Source organism: Trichechus manatus, unplaced genomic scaffold (assembly GCF_000243295.1).
Source record: "Trichechus manatus latirostris isolate Lorelei unplaced genomic scaffold, TriManLat1.0 scaffold00128, whole genome shotgun sequence".
NCBI lineage: Eukaryota > Metazoa > Chordata > Mammalia > Sirenia > Trichechidae > Trichechus > Trichechus manatus.
The window spans coordinates 144,864-152,223 of NW_004444064.1; the positions used below are offsets into that span (position 1 = coordinate 144,864).

Consider the following 7,360-nt stretch of genomic DNA (forward strand, 5'->3'; position numbering starts at 1 on the left):
TGTAGCTTCTCAAACATGGCTGGGGCAAGCAGTGGAGAGGGTGAGATTGGGGACAGGAAGAGTGAGACAACAGAGACAAGATCAAAGATGAGCCTGAGTGCCACATGATGGTGTTTGAGGGTCTCTGAGTGTGTTATAACAAGGCGTGGTAAAATGAGGATTTCGATTTTTGAAGACTATTCAAGTAGAATGAGTTGAGTTGGGTGACTCTGGCAACTGAATGATTACAGTGATAGATAACCAGTCTCACATTATGGCAATAGGGGTATCCAGTACATCATTTAACTCTTCTTGAATATCATGAAGCATTCTTTTTTGTGGTATTCCCAAAAGTTGATAATTCAGTCACAACCAATTTACTTCCTATAATATGCCTGCAGAGAGAAAATTACTTCTATTTATCTAAAATTGGCATCTCTAGAATTTTTCCATGCTTGATGTAGTTTTCCCATTGAAAGTATTCAGGGTATATTTTTATCGCTTCCCAATGAAAACCCATTTAGGAGTATTATTTCTATGTAACATTATTATTCCAACAGCAGAAAATCCTTCAAAGAGATTCTTTCATAGCACTTTTCTAGACTCCAACACAACCCCCCAACGAATACTGCAGTGAATCAGTAATTCAATTTTAAAATGTTGCCTAAACAAAGAACCAGATGTGGTACAGCAGCACCAGATGCATTGTACCTTTAGCTTTTCGTGATCTGTGCTGTATTTCTGTTAAGGAAGACAAATAATCCATTAGACGTCGTCATAATTTCTCCATTGAATTATTTGTTTTAAGCTTATGATCAAAGAAAACCTCCAGAATAATATCACAGATACAATTTCCCAAACAAGTTTCCTATCCTGTAATTGTGCAATTAAATGTTCAAGCAAAGTTTTGGACTTTCCATTTATCCCTATGAAATGTTACCTATTTGATTCAGAATCAACCTCTTGCCTATTGAGAAAATGTGGATTATCTATCCCTGCCAGCACTGAGTCATCTTAGATTTGTATTTCTCTTATCAGGCAGTGGAGTAAAAGGCTTAGGACTAGGGCCTGGGTGTAAACTATGGATTTATCACGGTATAGCTCTGCTTTCTCTTGCAGATTTCCTAATATCTCTGTGCCTGTTTCCTCTGCATTAACTGTATATACCTATCATTTATTTAGCACCAGTGTATTATGTGCAATGAGTGTATAAATTAAGTGTGACGATTCTCAATGGAGACATGAGGAAACGAACGCTCACTAAACTGGCAAGGACACTACAGCTGTTTAGTGTAGGAAGCAGGATTTGGACCTTGTATGCTGTTATGTTTTTGTTTATTTATTTATGTTTTTGGAAAGATAATTCTTTTGAGAGAGAAGAAATCAGCAGTTTCAGCATGTCTTCTATGTACCAGGGTCTACTTCTGTGTAGTAAACTCTTCTCATACATACTTTTGGGGCATTTAATCCTCTCCAAATGCTGAGGGTAAACATTATTTCTTCCACCTTCATGAAAGAAGACTTAGGCTCAAGGCACTGACATTCCTCTCTCAAAGTTCTCAAAGTCACCGTGCCTGGGACTGGCCAAACATGGATTCAGATATGTTCTCTGTGGATAGGAAGATGGTACTTCTTTCCCTTCACCAGATGTATGCAGCATCCACTCCTTCATTAACAACCTGCAAAACCCCATTTCCCCAAATACGCTATTTTTAATATTTTATTAGAATTAACCTATATTTGCTCCTACTGATCACACTTTCTCAATGTGTTGACAAATTATTTATTTAACAATGTCCTCAAGGTTTTTCCAGGGTTGATCATTAAGCTCAGTGATATTTAATCCCAGGATTCTGCTTTCTCTCCTTTTGAAAATTGGCATAATGCTTGCCCCTGTTACTTGGTAGTACTTCTTTGTTCCTCAAGATCTGTCCATGAGTGTAGATGTTTACAAGTTAATTCAACATGTCCTGTTGTAATTTCTATGAGTCTAAAGAATTACACAATGTCAAAATGCAAGGTGCTCATTCTTAGAGTGGCTTAACAGTATGGCACTGAAGTGCCCTCTGGGAAATCTTCCATTTTAAAACTATTCTCTTTTCTGAAGAAGATTGACCATATTTAGTAAAAAATTCTGTTCCTTATTTGTCTATTTTTCACTTCAAACATAAGTAAAATTGATATTATTTTTAATATTTTTCCAAAACTTTGGCTCATGTTGTTTTTTCAGGCTTCCTGAAATTATTTTTCCAAGTATATGGTATTTGTTTTATTGAATCTAGGTCACGTATATCGTGTACACACTTCCCGTTTGTGCGATAAAATATTCTTCAAAATTTGGGGCATGTGAAAATATTTTCTGTGTAGGCAGACTTTGTGGTGTATAGTAAAAAAGACAAAAAAATGAGATTAAAAGGATAGAAGAATGAATCAGGAAATACATAAATCATATAATAAAGGTAATTATTGACATATTTAGAAAAAGTCAACCTACTGGTTATATCAGAATGATTTCCTTGTGGAAAACCAGAGGAACATGGGGAATATCAAACAATCGTGAAAATAGCACTATTGTCAAGTAGCGACATTGATAATGTCTATAAAACGCTGTCTAGCTATGTCTATGGAAAATCAATTTTGTTTAGGCAGTCTTTGTTTCTAAACAGGGAAGGTAAAAGCTCTTTGGGAACATTTTCTTAGTTAATGTCCACAGAAATATTTATTCTTCATAGAAGTACAAGGAGCAAAGAAATTAAAAAAGCAAGCTTATATTTAGTAACTCTGTCAGTTAGCTTTTTAATGAGAAAATTATGTGTGGAGATGAAGAAGGGGCATTCATAACTCATCTCAACTATGACCCAACAGTTCAAGAGGAGAAAATAATAGACCAAATTCCTCGTATCTAAAATAAAACCTAGGGCTGGGAGAATGAAGAAACTAATAAATGAAACCATGCGGTGGCTTTTGTTAGTTTTAATGTTCTTCACTAAGATTAAAGGCTGTAGGTAGACATTTCCCTCTTAAACATAAAGTTGGGAACTGCAATTAAAAGAAGACGAATTCAGGTTGTAACCAATGACAGTTGACCTGATTTTGACATCTGGAAAGGCAGTCTTTCACCTACTCAAAATCTCTCCCTCTCAAGAGTCAATCTTCCAAAAAAGTCAGTGATTTTTTTTTTTTTCTAAATGGCCATTAGTCTGATAAACATCCATAAAACTGCAGCATTTACAGTTGTTATGAGTTGTTATGCAACAATTCCTTTAGTATCACCCACCATGGTAAAATTTTGCGATATAAAATAAAAATGAGACAATATGAGAATTACAAACAGACTAATAAAGGAAGTGACTTCAAGCAGTGTAGTACTCAGGGCTTTTAAATTATAGCACATCTGTAAGCCGCATTTCTGGCTCATTCAAGGGACAACTCAAAATTGCTGGATGGCGGAACAATGATCATTTCATTGAACACAATAAAGGAATTGGTGGAAAGTGCTTACCTTTTCACTAACTGATGGTAAGCTAAGTCTGGGATGTGCTAAGTTTGAGGTATCGATAGGGCACTATGGAAGAAATCTCCTGTAAGAGGTAGGAAATTTGAGAGTTGAAATTTATACATTCTAAAAATCAAGAGCCTATGGATAAGAAATGACACCATTTTGGAAAGAATGTGGAGAAATGCACAGGAAAATAAAATATGAGATGAAAAGGCAAAGGGGAGTGAAATAAGGGAGAAAGAAGTAAAAGAATAAAAGCAGATGAGTAAGGAGAAAAAAGCATCATTGAAAAGCTGGGAAGATGGGAGTTACATGAAAAACAAAGCAAGACAGGATTGCATAAAATAATCTAACATTTGCTGGTCTCTTCCCCACAGATAGAGTTCAGACCTTCACATTGCTGTAACAGCACTGCCAACCTCTAATGTGTTTATCTGAGCATACAAATATCCTTCACCTAACTGGACTGAAAGGAAACATTACGTAACATTTTCTTTAAGAGCGCTCTAAAAGCGACATGCAGGGTGCAAAGAACCCCATGTTCTTTTCATCATAACATAAGGGCAATATATTTTATGAACGAATGGAGAGATGAGAGAGAGCTGGGGAGGGAATGATGGAGGGAGTAAGAGAGACAACTAGGTAGATACACATACAGATGTAGATTAAATATAGATAACCTAATACTTATACAGGAGCCCTGGTGGTACAGTGGTTAAGCACTTGGCAGCTAACCAAAAGGTCAGCAGTTCGAGCTCACCAGCCACTCCACAAGAGAAAGATGTAGCAGTCTGCTTCTGTAAAGATTACAGCCTTGGAAACCCTATGGGGCAGTTCTACTCTGTTCTATAGAGTCACTGTGAGTTGGAATCGAGTTGATGCAACAGATTTGGTTTGTTTTTTTAATACTGACACAGAGCTCACCATGTGATAGCTAGATAGATGATAGCTAGATAGATAATAGATTAATAAATAAAATTAATTTAAAATTTTCAAATAATCATACAAATCCATGTAAGATAAGACTGTTCTTAATTTTAAAATGAGGAAATTGAAACACAGAGAAGTTAAATGACTTGGCCAAGTGCAAAGTGATGGAGACATAAACTCGGCATAGCCCTGCTGATACTCCATGCTTAGCATTCTACTATATGACAGACAGATTTGAGAAACCAGTTAGATAGAGGAGAGGGAAGGAGAAAGGGAGAGAGACAGAGATGAGATAGGGAGATCTTCATATAAACAGATACTTAAATGATTGGGATTCATATAGAGTATCTCATCATATCCAGGATATTCCAGCTCAATGGCAACGGTTGAGCAGTGTTTATATACATCAGTCTCCTTTTTTGAAAACTTCTTCTAATGATTTTGAGAATTATCTCACCAACATATCGAAGTTTGGGAATGTTGCCATGGAGTGATTGAAACAAAAAAATCACACTTATCCTCTGCATCTTGTTCTTTTCATTGCAGCTATACATAAGATGAGAGGTCATGGAAGGAGAAAATGTGAGTTTCCCAAACGTGTTTGTCTTGTTGGACTTCTCAGATCATCCATGGATGGAGATGTCCCTCTTTGGAGTGGTCTTCATCTCCTACATCCTGACCCTGATTGGAAATAGCTCCATCATCCTTCTCACCCTGGTGGATCCCAGACTCCAGACTCCTATGTACTTCTTCCTAGACAATCTCTCTTTGCTGGACCTCTGTGTCACCACCACCATTGTGCCCCAGCTGCTGGTCAACCTCTGGGAAACAAAAAAGATGATTGCTTACTGGAGCTGCATCACACAGGCCTACCTCTTCCACTGGACAGGATGCACTGAACGTGCCCTGCTGGCAGTAATGGCCTTTGATCACTATGTGGCTATCTGCCGGCCTCTCCAGTACACCCTCATCATGCATCCCCAGATGTGTGTGCAGCTGGCAGCAGCAGCCTGGTCCAGTGGCTTAGCCAATTCTCTGCTCCAAGCCACTCTTACCCTCCAACCTCACCGATGTGGTCACCACACCCTAGACCACTTCTTCTGTGAGGTGCCTGATCTGATCAAGCTAGCCTGTGAAGACACCACTGCTAATGACCTGTCCTTAGCCATGGGAGCCATCCCCTTTGTTCTGGTGGCTCCATTTCTTGTGCTGGTCTCCTATACTTTCATTGCCAGGGCTGTGCTGAAGTTACCTTCAGCTGAAGGAAGGCGCAAGGCCTTCAGCACCTGCAGTTCCCACGTGATTGTGGTCATCATGCATTATGGGCCTGCCATCTACATGTACCTCCAGCCCCCTGCTAATAGTACCTAGGCCAAATTCGTGTCCTTCTTCTACTGTGTTATCACCCCACTACTGAATCCATTTATCTACACCTTAAGAAACAAGGATGTGAAGAGGGCATTGAAGAGGATCCTACAATCCCAGGGAGGGATAAAATCCCAAAGAGTGTAAAAGTCATAAAAATCCTGCCTCTCAGAACAGCCATTCAACCGTTAATGAGTACTGTACTTCTATGCTTCCAAATGAATATCCAAGAACTCCAGGGAAAGATGCCCCGTATCTCATCATCAACCATCCTGATGTTTAGGGAAACTGATTCTACCAGAAAATGCTGTCTTCTGAAATCCAAATAGAGCCATTGTCTCCCTCCTTAACTCTTCCCAAATGCCCTGTTTTCAGTGGACAGAACAATCAGGAATGTTCACATCTCTGTGGGATGATGAATGACACCATCTTTTTCACATTCCCTCCTATAACTGCTCCTCTTTACCTGGTACTTTCCAAGTAAATGTGATTTAAAAAACTATATTTTTAAACAAGACTTGCATTGGATGTATCACACCTCCTACACGAGTTTCCTTTAAGCCTCTCCTGCCTCTGAGTCACTCACAAACTCTCCCCTTCCTCAAACACCAGGCTACCCTACATTTTACCACAGTTGTACTTCATCAATGCCCTCTACTCCTCTTTGATCATTTATTTGAGATAACAATTTCATCTTTATGATAAAAATAATTTAATTTTCTTTCAGTTAATGTATGACAGATAAAATATGATTCAACATGCATTCATATTGCTTCCATAGGTATGAACCATAACCTGTAATTTGTCTATTTTTTACATTTCACTATAAGCTTTTAAACATTAGGAAAATCTCTCATCCTTTTGATACTGATCAATAAATATTAAGCTCTAAATACCTAATACATATTTAATGTGCATCTGTGATTGAATAGAGGTTTAAACTAAGGGTTAACTAAGTACAAAGGTGGCGTGAACATTTGCTAGGGATCAAGAAGCATGGAATGTTCCTTTTGGATTTGCTTTACACACCCGCTAAAATCAAGTGTTATGGATTGAATTGTGTCCTCCAAAAATATGTGTCAACTTGGTTAGGCCGTGATTCTCAGTAATGTATGGTTGTCCTCCATTTTGTGACTGTCATTTTATGTAAAAGAGGATTAGGGTGGGATTGTAACACCCTTACTAAGGTCACATCCCTGATCCAATATAAAGGGAGTTTCCCTGGAGTGTGGCCTGCACCACCTTTTATCTTACAAGAGATGAAAGGAAAGGGAAGCAAGCAGAGAGTGGGGACTTCATACCACCAAGAAAGCAGGGCCAGGAGCAGAGTGTGTCCTTTGGACCCGGGGTTCTTGCAGAGAAGCTCCTAGTCCAGGGGAAGATCGATGAGAAGCACTTTCCTCCAGAGCGGACAGAGAGAGAAATCTTTCCCCTGGAAATGACGCCCTGAATTTGGACTTCTAGCCTACTAGGCTGTGATAAAATAAATTTCTCTTTGTTAAAGCCATCTACTCGTGGTATTTCTGTCATAGCAGCACTAGATGACTAAGACACCATGGGTTAAAAAAAAAAAGAAAAGAAAAGACA

At 38.5% G+C, this 7,360-nt stretch overlaps 1 pseudogene; it reads left to right on the forward strand.

Moving 5' to 3' along the window:
• The first annotated feature begins 4,975 nt into the window (after positions 1–4,975).
• On the forward strand, positions 4,976–5,920 carry LOC101356407 (olfactory receptor 2G3-like; annotated as a pseudogene).
• The last annotated feature ends 1,440 nt before the right edge of the window (positions 5,921–7,360 follow it).